We start from the raw sequence: 15,323 nt of genomic DNA, 5'->3' as shown, positions 1-15,323 counted from the left end.
GGGAAAAGTCACCATTTGTACATCTATACAATCTTTAAATAAATGATCTGATGTTAGATAATGACTCAGTGTAGAAAACATTTTCATTTTTTCTTAAATCATGTAAACAGAACAATCACCTTACTATGATGTGGCAGCATGTGCATGGTTAGATCAAATTTTCCAGCATGGAAGCTCAAAAGGAGGCCATAAAATCTGAAAACAAGAAAAGACCAACAACCTATAGCCCCATTCTCATCTAGCAAGGTCATTATCATCATCCATGCCTTATTGCAACTATATGGGGGTCGGCTACAAGAATCCTGTTCAATTTATTCTACTTTATGCCATAGCCACTGTTAAATTATCAGTGCTTAAATCATTTATTACTGCTCCTAGCCCTTCAAGGCCCTTCCACTTGTAACAAATCACTTCTTCTAACTGGTTCCATTGATGGCCTTCTATGCATGTGATCAAACCATCTTTGTCTACATCTATTGGAGCTACTCCTAGGTTCCCATAGTGACTTCATTCATGATCTTATCCTTTCTAGTTTTCCACTCATCCATCTTAGCATTCGCATTTCTTCCACACTCATTTTTCGAACATGTTTCTTAGCTGCCCAGCACTTTGCTCCATACAGCACTGCTGGCCTTAAACTGTTTTATAGAATTTTCCTTTTAATCTATGTGGTATTCACCTATCACATAAAAGTCCAGATGCACCCCTCCATTTTGTCCATCCTACTCTAATTCTTTGGGTGACATCCTCTTCAACCTCTCTTGTTGTTATGCATTGGGGGCACTATTGCAATTTTATTCTTTTTTACTTGTTTGAGCTCCCACCCTAATATAAATAATAAAATGGGTCCTGCCAACCCAAGTCTTCTGGCTCTCTAAACTCTCTCTTTCCTCCTTTCTTCCTCTCTATTTTTTATTGTTTCTCGGTGGATAATATGGTATCTGAGCATCCTTCTGGGTGGTATAAGACCTCGGATCAATTTAGAAGTGAAAAAATAACCTGCTGAAAAGTATAACAAAAGGGGGAAATAGTGGAAAGAGTGGAGGGGTAGAAGCTAGAGTTAAAAAGAAGGAAAAATAGAATAGAACGAAGGAAGGAGAAGAGAGAATAGTGATCTCCAGTCCTTGTTGATCTCTTTTAGTTATCTTTCAAAAAATTCTGAAGATCACGATAATACCCCTGATTGGGGCAGCTATAAATTAACAGTAAAGGAATAGGCTAACAGGGTCATTAAAGCAAGGCTCATTAGTACTACCCACTAGAACTCAGCCCATCTTTTCCACACTCTCCCTCAAGTTGATCATAGATGTCAATCATTCCCAGCTTGCTTATATTTCTGTATTCACTAAAGGGTTGAGTCGGGCAAGAGTGGACTACATATGTAACAAGCTGGGACTATATGATATATACTCTCCAGCTTGAGGGGGAGTGTTAGTGTTGATTAAATAAGGGTATAATGGTCATTTGTATGTAAATTAGAAAGGTAATACACCCTGGTCGAATGAAGAGAAATGTTTCTTCCTTGATTAATCTGAAGGCTACAGGTTTACAGATCTGAACTTTATCATGGTATCAGAGCTATATTAGATTGGTTCGGATCTGTACAGTCTCTGCACGCCCTAGTTGAGGTTTTTGCAGATTTCTCTTAGGGTTTTTGGAGTTTGTCAAAAAGGCTGAAAAGGAGTGGTCGCTTTCTCCTTCTAGAGGTTTTAATGCCTCTAGTTGAGTGTAGTGTGGTCGTTTCAGGTGGCTGGTAGGGCACCCTCTGATGGACCGATGAGGGTTGCTACAGTAGAATCGTGATTTGTGTTCAGGCATGTGGTTCAGACAGGTGGTCGAAGGTATGTGGAGTGCTGTGTGATGTTCTTGTGTGTGGTGGTCTCTTGTGAGGTGCCAAAAGAGGAGGAGACTGTTTAACTACCATTGCTGAAATCTGTGACAGTGGATGTTTCAGCAATGGTCAGCCGCAAGTGTTGTGGGATAGTGGTGATTGCTCAACTATAGGAGTGTAGTGTGGTGGGTGTTGGTGAGTTGAGGTAACATATTAGTGTGAATAAAAAAAAATTAATATTTTTTTTGGCAGCCATGGGAGACAACAGTGAATAGAAATCTGTTATGGTCCCTCCTGACTACTTGAATGTGCAAATGACCTACATCAAACTGAACGGAGAAAATTACGTCCCTTGGGCCAAATCTGTTGAAGTGTTTCTCAGAGCTAAGAAAAAAGTGAAACATGTGAGAGAAGAAAAACCCCTAGTTGAATCTGAAGAATACAGTGATTGGGAACAAGAAGATGCACAGATTACGACTTGGTTATGGAACAGCATGGAACCCAAGATTAGTGTGAACTTTATGTTCTTAGACATAGCAAAGGAAATTTGGGATCATGCAAAGAAACTTTACTCAGGGCAAGACAATACCACTAGGGTATACCAACTCTATCAAGAGTACTTTAATCTACAACAAGGTAATTAGAGTCTTGAGGAGTACTATGCTAGTCTGAGGAATCTTAGGAATGAGTTGAATGTGTATCACCCTCTTACATCAGATGTCAAAGTTCAGCAACAGCAGAGAGAACAGCTTGATGTTACCAGATTTTTGGTGGGATTGAAATCTAAATATGAACCGGTGAGAGCTCAAATTCTGGGTGGATCTTTCCTCCCCTCTCTTGAAGAGGTGTTTGCCCGTCTCCGGAGGACTTCCATTGGACATCTGGAAAACCCTACCACATCGGACAGGTCTGCTTTTGCAGTGACAAGGGGGGGAGGTCGTGGTGGTAGAGGTGTTGCTCATCAGAGTCAGCCAGGCCGTGGTAGTAGAGGTGGACACATGTACAGTCGTGGTGGTGGGCATGTTGGAGGCCGAGATTCAGGGGGAACTCGTGGTAGAGGACGTAATAATGGTCCAAGGAGGTGTACGCATTGTGGTATGGATGAACACACTATTAATTTTTGCTATGATCTACATGGTCCACCTTCATCTTAGGCAAATCATACAGTGACTAATGGTGGTATAGAACAAGGGAATCAACAGACCAGTCAGACACCTACATCTATAGATGCCTCTGGACAAGAGATTATGAGTATTTCACGTACTGAATATGAGTGGTTAATCCAGTCAATTTCTCAGTCGAGTACAACTACACTTACCCACTTAGGTATAGCTTGTCTTGCATCCAAACCCTCCCATTGGATCATTGATTTTGGAGCTTCCTATCATATGACTAGGACTCCAGGTGTGTTCTCTTCACTTTCTTCATCTTCTACTACCCATACTGTCACCCTTGCTAATGGTTCCACTTCCCCCATAAGTGGTATTGGTGATGTTAACACTGGTTCACTATCTTTGTCTTCAGTTCTATATGTTCCCAAATTTCCTTTTAACCTTATGTCTGTTAGTAAATTAATCAAGTCTCTTAATTGCTCTATCACTTTTTATCCTTCATCTTGTGTATTTCAGGATCTCAAGACGGGGATGAAAATTGGTGGAGGGCATGAAACCGGTGGACTGTATTACCTTGATGGTGGTGGTGGTGGTGATGGTTCATCAACTGCTCTTCAGTCATCCATTTCTAGTGATGGTGGTTCATCTCTCTCCCCTCTCCAGTGGCATTGCAGACTTGGTCATCTGTCTCTTAAAGCTCTGAAGCAACTTGTTCCATCATTGAGTCGTCTTTCTACTTTAGATTGAGTTGTGTCAGTATGGGAAACATCATCGGGTTTCCTTTAGTCCTAGAGTTGAGAGTCATTTGTCGAGTCCTTTTTCTTTGGTCCATTCGTACATTTGGGGTCCAAATAAAATAGTGTCACACAATGGATACAAATACTTTGTTATTTTTGTTGATGATTATTCAAGGATGACATGACTTTATCTTATGAAAGAAAAAATGAATTATTTTCTATTTTCCAAAAGTTTCATGCTGAAATCTGCACTCAATTTGGTATCCATCTTAAAATTCTACGTTCAGATAAAGGCCGAGAATATTTTTATACACTACTTCAACAATATTTAGAACAACACGATATTATTCATTAAACCTCTTGCTCTTACACCCCTCAACAAAACGGGGTAGCTGAGAGGAAAAACCGCCATCTCTTAGAAACCACTCGGTCCCTGTTGCACTAAATGAATGTTCCCAAACGGTTCTGGAGTGATGTTGTGCTTACATCCTGCTTTCTTATTAACCAAATGCCTTTGTCCATCCTTGATGGTCAGTTTCCCTTCTCGGTTTTGTTTCCTATGTTGTCCCCTTTTCCTCTTACCCCTCGGGTTTTCGGATGTGTTTGCTTTGTTCATAACCTTGGCCCTGGACTAGACAAGTTGGATGCACAATCTACAAAGTGTCTTTCTTGGTTATTCTAGGACCCAGAAAGGGTACAAATGTTACAGTCCTAGTTCTTGACATTGTTTTGTGTGTCTCGATGTAACCTTCTTTGAGTCGGTTCCTTTCTTTTTTGGGTCGGATGTCTCTTCTCCTTCCGCTTCCATCTCCTATTCCGGACCCCATTCCTCTTGTTCCAGTTGCGACTAAGTCTTCGCCTCCGGTGCCACTTCCTCCTGCACGACCACCTATCCATCAAGTGTATACACATCGACATGCACCGGCCCCTCCAGCTTCTTCACCGTCGACGGGTCGAGCAACAGTTTCCGCAGCACCCTCACACCCAGTGTTTGATCTTGACCTTCCCATTGCCCTACGGAAAGGTAAACGCAATTGTACCCTTCATCGTATCTCCAATTATGTTTTTGTTTCTCACCTCTCTCCTTCCCATCGATAGTTCATTTCGTTGTTATCTTCTAGCTCTGTTCCTAAGGATGTCTAGGAAGCCCTTATCACTCCACGGTGGCATCAGGCAATGGAAGACAAACTCTCTGCTCTAGCTCATAATCATACGTGGGATCTCACCACTCTTCCCCCTGGTAAGCATGTTGTAGGATGTAAGTGGGTTTACACAATCAAGTATTTGCCCGATGATAGTGTTGAGAGATTGAAAGCTCGGTTGGTTGCCAAGGGTTATTCACAGTTATATGGTATTGACTACACAAAGACCTTCTCTCCTATTGCCAAGATTGGTTCTGTTTGTGTTTTGATCTCCCTTGCTGCTATGTATGATTGGTCGTTGTTTCATCTTGATATCAAGAATGTTTCTTGCATGGTAATCTTCTTGAGGAGGTATATATGGAGCAACCACCCGGGTTTGTTGCTCAGGGGGAGGATGGTAAAGTGTGTAAGCTCAAGAAAGCTATTTATGGACTTAAACAGTCTCCTCGTGCATGGTTTGGAAGGTTCAGTGAAGTACTGAAAAAGTTTGGCATGAAGCAGTGTCAAGTTGACCATTTTGTATTTAGTTATGATTCTTATGCTGGGAAAATTTTGTTAATGGTATATGTGGATGATATTGTTATTACTGGCAGTAACAGGTTCGGGATTGATAGGTTGAAGATCTTTTTGCATGATCACTTTCAGACAAAGGATCTTGGCAAACTAAAATATTTCTTAGGGATAGAGGTTGGAAGGTCCAAACATGGTATTAATTTGTGTCAGAGGAAGTATGCCCTTGATCTACTGGAGGAGATAGGCTTGTTGGGTGCCAAACCAGCTGAAACACCTATGGAATTGAATGTTAAGTTGAGTAGTGATACAGGTGAGGAGTTTGAAGATCCAGGAAGGTATAGAAGGTTAGTGGATAAGCTAAACTACCTAACTATCACTCGACCAGATATTTCATTTGCAGTTGGTGTGGTGAGTCAGTTTATACAGAATCCTCGGATCCCTCATTAGGATGCAGTTCTAAGGATTGTAAGGTACTTGAAAGGTGCTCCGGGTTGTGGTTTTCTATACAAGAGTGGAGGAAAACTTGAGATAGAAGGGTACACCGATGCTGATTGGGATGGTTCTATATCTGATAGGAGGTCGACTGCAGGTTATTGCACCTTTCATGGGGGTAACTTGGTGACATGGAAGAGTAAGAAACAAACAGTGGTGGCAAGAAGCAATGCAGAAGCTGAATACAGAGTCATGGCACATGCAACCTGTGAACTGGTGTGGTTGAAGAACCTTCTACAGGAGATGGGGTACTCAATTGGTACACTGATGAAGCTTTATTGTGACAACCAAGCTGCTGTCCACATTTCCTCGAATCCAGTCTTTCATGAGAGAAAAAAACATATAGAAGTTGATTGTCACTTTGTGAGAGAGAAGGTTCTTAGTGGAGTAAAAAGTACAGTCTATGTTAACACAGAAAGCCAATGGGCAGATCTATTCACCAAAGGGTTGAGTCGGGCAAGAGTGGATTACATATGTAACAAGCTAGGTCTATATGATATATACACTCCAGCTTGAGGGGAAGTGTTAGTGTCGACTAAATAAGGGTAGAATGGTCATTTGTATGTAAATTAGAAAGGCTAATACACCCTGGTCGAATGAAGAGAAATGTTTTTCTCTCTTTAGTTCGAACCAGGTTTTCTCCCCTCATTCTTCCTCTTTCTTTCCTCTCTTTTCTCTTCTTCCTTCTTTTTCTTTTTCTTCCTTGATTAATCTGAAGGGTACAGGTTTACAGATCTGAACTTTATCAGGTGACATCCTCTTCAACCTCTCTTGTTGTTATGCATTGGGGGCACTATTGCAGTTTTATTCTTTTTTACTTGTTTGAACTCCCACCCTAATATAAATAATAAAATGGGTCCTGCCAACCCAAGGCTTCTGGCTCTCTAAACTCTCTCTTTTCTCCTTTCTTCCTCTCTATTTTTTATTATTTTTTGGTGGATAATATGGTATCTGAGCATCCTTCTGGGTGGTATAAGACCTCAGGTCGATTTAGAAGTGAAAAATAACCTGCTGAAAAGTATAACAAAAGGGGGAAATAGTGGAGGGGTAGAAGCAAGAGTTAAAAAGAAGGAAAAAGAGAATAGAACGAAAGAAGGAGAAGAGAGAATAGTGATCTCCAGTCCTTGTTGATCTCTTTTAGTTATCTTTCAAAAAATTCTGCAGATCACGATAATACCCCTGATTGGGGCAGTTATACATTAACAGTAAAGGAATAGGCTAACAGGGTCATTAAAGCAAGGCTCATTAATACTACCCACTAGAACTCAGCCCATCTTTTCCACACTCTCCCTCAAATTGATCATAGATATCAATCATTCCCAGCTTGCTTATATTTCTGGTATTGATAATGTAACTCTGCATTCAGATTTGACTTTACCTTCTGTGTTATATGTTCCTAAATTTCTATTTAGTCTTATGTCAGTTAGCAAGTTGACAAAAACCTTAAATTGCTCTGTTTCATTCTTTGTTATTTCTTGTGTTAGCTATTGGGTCTTTTGTCTAAGGGGTAATGGTGTAATTACAACATTAATATAATTAAAGACATCGGGTCTGCAGTTAGAGGTCAACAGTTCTCTTCAATCTCTACTAGCTTTCAGCCCTGTTTTCCAACTTCTTCTCTTCTTCTCTTCTACCCTAATCCAAATCATACCTGGATCAGTGTTAGGTTATTTTTATATTTATTTTGCATTATTCCTGATCTGATCACAACTGTTATTTGTGGATCTACAAGAACAGATCAAACAGCCTTACTATAATTTATAATCAGATTCCATGAGTTCAAGAAATGGTAAAACTGCATTCCTGCAAAGTCACTCTTCAGTGTAGCCCATCAAAATATGGTTCTTTCCACGTGCTCCATCATAGCTTCAATAAGAGATACCTTGTTATCAAATATCCTGTGGTTTCTTTCCATCCATAAGGTCCAACACACAAGAAATGGCAGCAAGGACCATAAAACTTACCTCTCTTGCTAAAACGTTTGGATGACCAGTTTTTTTTTTTCGAAGAAAAGGTAACTTTTATTGAAGAAGAAAAAACAGAAGTACATGAGAGGATGTACTGAAGCCAAGAATGACTTGGCAGGATTACAAAGGCAAACAACTGTCACTAAACAAGAAATCTCTAGAGACCCCTGATTTTGCTAGGGCATCAGCAACAGAATTTTCTCCCTAGGAATACATACAACTTCAGAAAATAGATCCATATTTTATTAGAGAATGAGCAATGTATTAGCAAAGTGCTCCACAGTATCACCTACACACCCACAAAGCTGACAAGTGTCCACTTCTATCTCTCTTGACAGTAGGGGATTAAAGGTGAGTATCTTGCCCTCAATAGCAGTCCAAACAAATAAAATCACCTTGGATGGAACCCCAGATTTCCAAATCTACTTCCAACTAACCACTGGACCTACAGAGTCAATCAACTCCCTATATAATGACTGGAGACGAGGGAATTGCTGACCTTGAACAAATTCATAATACTCCTTGATAGTTGCATCATTGCATGCTTGTTTGCAGCAATTTCAAAAATGCTAGGATGAGAATTTCACAAGGGGTTAGATCCACACCAAAACATCCTCCCAAAATTGAATGCGTTCACCATTGCCCATTTAAATGAGATGATGTTTTGTATGAGTCCTGCTTCATAATTCCCTTCTACAAGTTGCAACCAAACACAAGCCATAAGGAATAGCTGTCTCCTAACCTAGCACAACTTCACCTCTCCATAATTTATTCATCACCTTCCTAATCCCAACCCCCAACCCCTTGCTTGGCCATTGCATTAATCAAGCTGTTTGTTGATCTTTTAACCTGAAAAAAAAAAGTCATTTGCAAATCCGTTGACAAGAACCATATTTCTTTCTCTATATTATTTCTTTCAAGAACCATATTTCCAATTGCTATTCATAAAGGGAAGCACCGTTGCGCCTCATCCAATGCCCATTGCATCTCCAAGTTCCTTTCCTATAATTGTCTCTCAGAATCCTACAAATCTTACTTGGCATCTATTTCTTCTATTCCTATACCTAGAAAAGTGCAAGAAGCTCTTTTGATACCTGAATGGAAGGAAGCAATTCTAGTAGAGATGGATGCTCTTGTCAAGAATAACACATAGGAACTAGTTAACTAGCCTAAAGGAAAGAAACCTGTTGAATGCAGATGGATGTTTACTGTGAAATATAATGTTGATGGTATTGTAGAGAGGTATAAGGTCAGATTGGTTGCAAAGGGATTCACACAAACTTATGGAAAAGATTATACAGAAACCTTTGCACCTGTTGCAAAAATGAACACTATTAGAGTTCTTCTATCCATTGTTGCAAACTTTTCATGGCCACTATTTCAACTAGATGCTAAGAATGCCTTCCTCAATGGAGACTTGCAAGAGGAAGTATACATGGAGTTACCCCCTGGTTTTTATAGTACATAAGCAGGAAAGAAAGTTTTCCTTTTGAAGAAGGCCTTATACGGGCTTAAACAATCCTCGAGAGCTTGGTTTGATAGGTTTAGATTGGCTTTTGACAAATTCGGATACATACAGGCTTAGTCAGATCACACCTTCTTTTTTAAGAAGATAGGTCATTCCCTAACTCTACTTGCAGTCTATGTAGACAATATTGTGATAACAAGAAGTGACACTAGTGAAATTGAAACCCTTAAACAGCACCTTCACAAGGAATTTGAAGTGAAAGACCTAGGAAAGTTACACTATTTCCTAGGAATTGAGGTAGCTCGATCTAAGCATGGCATTTTCATCCCAAAGGAAGTATGTTCTGGACTTATGGAAGAAACTGGCAAGTTAGGAGTGAAACCTATTGATACTCCCATTGAGCCTAACCATAAGATAAGTGCAGAAAGTGGCGAACTCCTTGAGGACAGGGCTATGTACCAAAGGATGGTTGGGAAACTTCTTTATCTCTGTCTAACCTGACCAGATATTTCTTATGTTGTCAGTGTTGTCAGTCAATACATGCATTCTCCTAGGACCACCCATCTCCTTGTAGTAGAAAGGATCCTTGCCTACTTAAAGAGATGTCCAAGGAGAGGTATACTCTTCAAGAATAATGGTCATATGAAAATAGAAGTGTATACAGATGCGGATTGGGCTGGATGTGTTGATGATACGAGGTCCACCTCTGGATATTGTGCATTTGTGGGGGGGAAACCTTGTTTCTTGGAGAAGCAAGAAACAAAATGTTGTTGCTCGCTCCACTGCAGAAGCGGAATACAGATCCATGGCCAATGGTGTTGCAGAAGTGTTATGGCTGAGATCCTTGCTTAATGAGTCAGAGGTTGATTATGAGAAGCCTATGGTGGTGTATTGTGATAATCAAGCTGCAATTAATATTGCCCACAATCCAATACATCACGATAGGACTAAGCATATTGAGGTTGACAGACATTTTATCCGAGAGCGAGTCGCATCTCATGAAGTATGCCTTACATTGCCTCAGACATGCAGTTAGCCGATTTCTTCACCAAAGCAGTCACAAAAGGCAAATAGGAGACAGATCTACGCAAGTTGGGAATGACAAATATCTACTCCCAACTTGAGGGGGAGTGAAGAAATAGTTGGTTAGCCACGAGTGTGGGGTTCCATACCCACACTCAGGCTCTAGTGTGTGTGGTTTCATACCCACACCTAGTTGTTTCTAATTTCTTTTATTAGTAGTTTCTAATTTCTGTTATTAGAAGTTTCTAATTTCTGTTAAGTTGGGCTGGCTGGCCTTATTGTTTCTAATTTTTGTTTATTTCCTATTCATGTAAGGATCCTAAAATCTATAAATAAAGGAGTTGGGGCAGCAGATGATTCACCACTGAACCCCTTCTTTCTTTTCTCCTCTCTTCACTCTTTTTCTCTCTCTTTCTCTCTTTTCTTCTCTTCAAACCTGTAATACAGTAAACATTTCTTCTTTTTCTTTCAAGTAGCCTGAAATAAGTGTTATTTTAAAAATAAGGGCTTGTTTTTTAATCCCAAATTTCTAGCTTCGATAAGCACTTATTCAAATTTTTCTTCCAAAATTATCCCTAGTTAAATTTTAAAATACCACTTATAAAATTATCCCTAGTTGAATTTTATAAAAGTACTTTCGTAAAAGTACATCTATAAAAGTGCTTTTCAAAAAGTACTTTCATAGAAGTGTTTTCACAAAATTGTTTTTATAAAAGTGTTTTCATAAAAGTACTTTCGCAAAAGTACTTTTATAAAAAAGATTTCATAAAAACACTTTCATAAAAGTGTTTTTGTAAAAATAATTTTATAAAAGTGCTTTCGTGTAAAAGTACTATTCACAAAATTACTTTTATAAAAGTGTTATCGTAAAAGTGCTTTCACAAAAGTGTTTTTATAAAAGTAATTTAATAAAAGTACTTTCACAAGGGTATATTTTAAAAATTTGAAAGAAAATGAAGGACAAAATAGTCAAAATGCTTATTGGAGAAAAAGACTACCAAACACCCAATATGAAATAAGTGCTTATTTTAAAAAATATACACTTTAAAAAGTTGGGTGCCAAATGCAAATAAGTGTTTATTGGAATAAGCACTTGTTTTTAAGCACTTATTCAATAAGCACGTATTTTTAACATAAGCACTCCCAAACATGGCCTAAAACCATCTGGCCCAGGGGCTTTGGGCCTCTCCATTGAGAAAACTGCTTTCCTAATTTCCTCTAGTAAAAATTTTCTCTCCAAAAACTGATCTTGCTCCTCTGAAATAACATATCAGTCACAATCCAATGAATCAGAATTATTCCCACCTGAATGAATAGGTTTTTGAAATGATTCTCAAAGGCTCTAATAATCTCCAGCTCCTCTCTTGTTTCTTGTCTTGGCCATCCATCATTGTAGAGCATGCATTTGTTATTTCCTCAGCTTAAGTGGTAGTCTAGTCTTAATTGTGTAGTACATCAACTTAGTAAACATCATCATGTGTCTTTTCCACCAAAAACTATGAATCATGTTAGCAATCCTTATAAGTTCATTTTGATGTCAATCATGTCCTATCATTTCTTGTTTGGTATTTAGATATTCTGTTACCTTTATTGATGATCATTCTCAAATGACATTGCTATACTTAATGAAAGATAGATCTGAATTGTTCTTGTTTTTGAATCTTTCTTACTGGAAATTAAAACTCAGTTTGGTTTTACTATTTTGCACTTCAGTCAGATAATGAAAAGGAGTACTTATCTTCTAGTTTCTCTGACTTCTTTACTGAGCATGGGATTAGACACCAAACCTCATGTGTTCATACACCTCAGCAAAACAGAATAGCAGAGAGAAAAGGTAAAGACCTCCTAGAAGTTACACAAGCTCTTTTCCATTAGATGTTGGTCCCCAAGTCATATTCTAGTGATACAGTTTTTTTACAGCCTATCATTTGATCAACCATATGCCTTGTTCCATTCTTGATGATAAAAGTCCTCATTCTATCCTATTCCCCTATGGTACATTGAGTTGAAAGTGCAATAAATCTGATATCATTTTAAATCTGTAATAAAAAAATAAGAAAAAGAAAGTTTGTGCAGAGAAGAGAAGAAGAGAAAGGTTGAAGAAAATGGGGAGAAGCCAAAAGAAGCGATCTGGCCACCCCTTTCACTATCTTATATACTCATAATTAAAAAGGAACACAATGGCAAGTATACACTTAGTAAGTCGGCTATTACTAAAAACACAAGTAAAAACTCTTAACTAAACATAAACTAATGGACCTTAGGCCTAATAACTCTAGCTAAACTTTAAAAGCAAAAAACAAATATTATCAGTCCAATCTCAACACTCCCCCTCAAGTTGGGAATAGCTGTCACAAATTCCCAACTTGTGTAGATCATGCTCAAGCTTGTTTCTTGCAACACCTTTTGTAAGAACATCAACTAGCTGTAATTCAGATGCAACACATGGCAAGCACACTTCTTTGGATGTCACCCTCTCCCTTATAAAGTGTTTATCCACTTCTATATGCTTTGTCCTATAATGCTGAACTGGGTTGTGGGCAATGTTAATTGATGATTGATTGTCACAGTATAGCACCATAGGTTCTTCTGAGACATGGATCAGATGTAGAGGAGATCTGAGACACCATGTAACATGGCTCTGCATTCAGCTTCTGCACTTGACCTTGCTACAACTGATTATTTCTTACTCTTCCATGAAACTAGATTACCTCCAACAAGAGTGCAAACTCCAAATGTAGATCTCCTGTCATCTAGGCACCCTGCCCAATCAACATATGTGTAAGCCTTTAACTTCACATATCCATGATCAGCAAACAATATGCCTCTACCTAGGTGTCCCTTCAAATAGGCAAGTACCTATCAATAGCTTCCTAATGCTAAACTTGTTGGGCATTCATATATTGACTCACCACACTCACTGCATAAGAGATATCTGGTCGTGTCATGCATAAGTACAACAACTGGCCCACCAATCTTTGATACCTTCCAACATCCTTCACTAGCTCACCGTCTGAAGCATTCATCTTGTGATTTTGATCAATAGGTGTATCAGTTGCCCTCACTCCTAGTTTTCTTGTCTCCTGTAGTAAGTCCAAAACATACTTCCTCTGTGAAATGAAGATCCCATGCTTGGACCTTGCCACCTCAATGCCTAGAAAATACTTACAGCTCCCCAAGGTCCTTAATCTCAAACTCCTTGTGTAGGTTCCTCTTCAAGGTATCAATCTCACTCAGATCATTTCCTATGACTACAATGTCATCTACATACACTATCAACATGGACACCAGTGAACCCCTCCTTTTCACAAATAGAGTATGGTCAGATTGAGTTAGAATATAGCCAAATACAGTCAATGCACTTTTAAACCTGTAAAACCAAGCTTTGGGTGATTGCTTCAAACCATATAAATATTTCTTTAATCTACATACCTTTCCTTTATCCACGCCACTGTAAAAACCAACTGGAAGATCCATGTACACCTCCTCTTGCAAGTATCCACTAAGAAAATCATTCACATCAAGTTGGAAGAGGGACCAAGAGTAGGTAGCTACTAGTGATATGAGAATCCGACCTGAACTCATCTTTGCCACTGGTGCAAAAGTATCCAAGTAATCTATCCCATAAGTCTGAGTGTACCCTTTGCAACCTCACCGCCTTGTACCTTTCTATGCTTCCATTAGCCATGTACTTCACTGTATAAACCTATCTACATCCAACTATCTCCTTGCCATTAGGTAAAAACACAATCTCCCATGTTTGATTTTTAATCAATGCTTTCATTTCCTCCTGCATAGTTGTCTTCCACTCAGGTTTGGAGAGAGTCTCACTAACACTCCTGGGTATAGACACAAAGTCGAGGGAGGAAAGGAAGGCCCAGTAGGAGGGAAATAACCCACTGTAGGAAAGATAGTGTGATATGCAATGAACAATACACTTCTTCTTGCCCCTTATAATTTCCTACATACCAAGGAAGACACACTTCTTCGCCTTAGAGTCCAGCTTTGAGCGGTGAGGACCAAGAATATGGACAAAGCATACACATCCAAACACCCTTAAAGAAATGTGGAACATCTCCCCCTTAGGAAAAAGAAGGCTAAATAGAGTATTGTATCCAAGAACATGAGAGGATTCCCGATTAATCAAGAAAACTGTTATAAGGATTGCATCACCCCAAAAACGAACTAGAACTACAGAGCTCACCATCATACTTCTTCCTACCTCCACAATAATGTTTGTTCTTCCTTTTTGCTACACCATTCTGTTGTGGAGTGTACGTATAACTGCTCTAGTGGACTACTCCATGCTCCAACAAGTATGATACTAGGTTTTTCTCAAAGTATTCCCCGGCATTGTCTGATCTAAACACTTCCACTTGTACCCCAAACTGCATTCAACACCATTTGATGGAACTGTTGTACCAAAGAAAGTACCTCATCACGGGATCTCATCAAATATATCCAAGAGTATCGAGAATAATCATCCACAAACAGAAGAAAATACTGATAGCTACCCATAGAGGAGATATGATATGGTCCCCACACATCATTATGAACAATATAAAAAATGGAAAAACATCTTTTATTGCTTGCTTTAAATGAATGTCTACAATGCTTTCTAAGTTGACAACCTTGGAAGCAGAAGAAAAACAGTCTTCAAAAATAAAAGGACTGATTGAAAAGGTGTTAGAAATCAGTAGGAAAGAGAAAAGAAGAGAGAAGAAGAAGAAGATGGAGGCAAATAGAGTTTAGAGAAAAACAGTCGAATGAATTCTCTCTTCCCTAATCCCTTTTCATTAAACATAATTTACAACTTTTGATATTTACAGAGAGGCCCTTAATTGGGTAATTACCTTAAGTAGGCATAACATAAAAAAGGCCCATTAGTTAGAAGGCCCATTAACAACATAAACAAATAAAAACAGCCTATGGGCCATTCGGCCCATTCTCTCTACACTCCCCCTCAAACTGAGCATAAATGTCAATCATGCCAAGCTTGCAAATGTCATGTTGAAGTTTGGCCTTGGAGATTCCCTTG

General features: G+C 39.0%; 1 protein-coding gene across 6 annotated transcripts in view; it reads right to left on the bottom strand.

The window, feature by feature from the left end:
- Positions 1-15,323, bottom strand: part of LOC104586164 (uncharacterized) — a 196,209-nt gene that overhangs the window by 126,043 nt on the left and 54,843 nt on the right. The window lies entirely within an intron of this gene.

This window comes from Nelumbo nucifera, chromosome 2, assembly GCF_055504915.1.
Source record: "Nelumbo nucifera cultivar China Antique chromosome 2, China Antique-T2T, whole genome shotgun sequence".
Classification (NCBI taxonomy): Eukaryota; Viridiplantae; Streptophyta; class Magnoliopsida; order Proteales; family Nelumbonaceae; genus Nelumbo; species Nelumbo nucifera.
The sequence above is the reverse complement of the archived record's forward strand: the minus strand, read 5'-3'. Positions and strand labels throughout refer to the sequence as shown.